This window comes from Mus musculus, chromosome 14 (assembly GCF_000001635.26).
Source record: "Mus musculus strain C57BL/6J chromosome 14, GRCm38.p6 C57BL/6J".
NCBI lineage: Eukaryota > Metazoa > Chordata > Mammalia > Rodentia > Muridae > Mus > Mus musculus.
The window spans coordinates 41288487-41290338 of NC_000080.6; positions in this window are offsets into that span (position 1 = coordinate 41288487).

Consider the following 1852-nt stretch of genomic DNA (forward strand, 5'->3'; position numbering starts at 1 on the left):
CTCTTAAGAAACCTCTTTATTCAGGTGTGGTATCACCCTATTGAAATCCCACACCTATCAGACAAAGATGGATCTCTGTAAGGGGCTTGGGTTCCATAATGACTTCCAAGCCAGACTGAGCTACAAAAGTAATAGATTGTACATTCAGTGTGTCTAGTGTGTCTAACTCTGTGGATTCCAACTTCAAGATGGAAAAATTATCCATGCTGTATACTTGCATGTCAAATATTTAGCTGCTGCTAAAATACTGTGAATGATAGTGTTGAACAAATTAATGGGAAATATATCAGTATTTCTGAAATGTCTTTCAGGAAATAAAAACAAATTCTAAAGGAATATAAAAGCTGGTAGAAAACACAGACATGTATGCTTCTGCTTTCCTTCAAATGTTCTATCAGTGGTAAATACTACTACAGATATTCAATTTTAAGACCTTTTGAGATAGGGATGTATTATTTTTTGTTATTTTGTTGTTTTTCTTTATTATGAGAGTGAATTTTGTGCTTGACAATACATTTGGTTCCTTTTTGGGGTTTTAACACAAGCACAGTGTGTAGTTCAGTATTCAGTATCCAGATGTTTTTAAAAGCTGAGACAAAATCCAGGCCCATATGCTCTATGAGTTTTCTCCCTCATTTCCCCCCCCCCCCCCCACCACCCAGTGGCGATTCTGTTTGTTATTTTGATTTATTTCATATTTATGCATGATTTGCCTCTGTAGCAACGGTTGTGCTGCCATTTCCCTAAGGCCAGAAGAAGTTATTGGGTTTCACCTGGAACTAAAATGACAGAGGACTCTTAGATGCCATGTGGGTCTTTGAGAAAAATATTCTCAAATGAAGAGCTATCTCTCCATCCCCTGATATGCACGTTTGTCCTTCTTTGTGTGCTATATTAGTGGAATGAATCATACCTATAGAAAGTGTTTCTTGAGGTATTTTTACTTTGTTGTAAAAAAGTAGAAGCACCCATTTCCTTTCAGAGCCAAAGCAGTTTAGAATGTGATTTGAAGTTTCTCTTTGGATCAGAGAAGCAGGTTTTGGGAGCAGCAACACCAGGTAACAGGGACAAATCATAGTGCAGAGCTCATCACTGACACTACCACAGGAAAGTGGGCAATGCAGAGAATACTGGCATAAGACAATGGAGCTGGTGCTAAGTTAAAATCCTGCAATTGAAGTGGCTCTGAAAATGAGATAGAGCCTTCCCAGATGGTGGCTGAATGGACTCTTCCATTTCTTTACAAAAGGAAACATGGTATCCATTTGAGTAGCTGGTATGTACTGGAGATCCAATCCCCTCCTTTGCAGGGTAGGGCTCTGCTGGGAAAGCCTCTACCAAAGCACTGAATGGGTCAGAGGTGCTTAACCCTTAACTCAGTATTTCTGCTAGCTTTCTGATTCTGTACATTGCACACAATAACCCTTGTAAGAGTCCCAGCGTTTTGACTTAGTTTGACTGGCATACGGTATGACATATTCTATACTTTACTATTCAGGACTACTTTCAAATGTTGTGTGAAAATAATTTTAGAACATCAATAACTTTTACATTTCTTGGTTCCTGATGTTATCTCTCTTTCATTTTCTAATAATTTCTTCAAACTTTCTTTGAAAGTTATGCATTAATCTGGAACCACCATTACACAATTATCATTACATTGTTTCCAAGATGAGAACACACAGCATACACTTGTAATATTTTAAACTGTGCTGTACTGAGCCCTTATATTTCAATTTTTTGTAGTTTAAGAATCATTACATCAAGAAACATTGAGGATCACAGACTACACCTGAGCAGAAGAAGAAAGAAATAGGAAATTCAGATATACTAGAATAATTATACATATCAA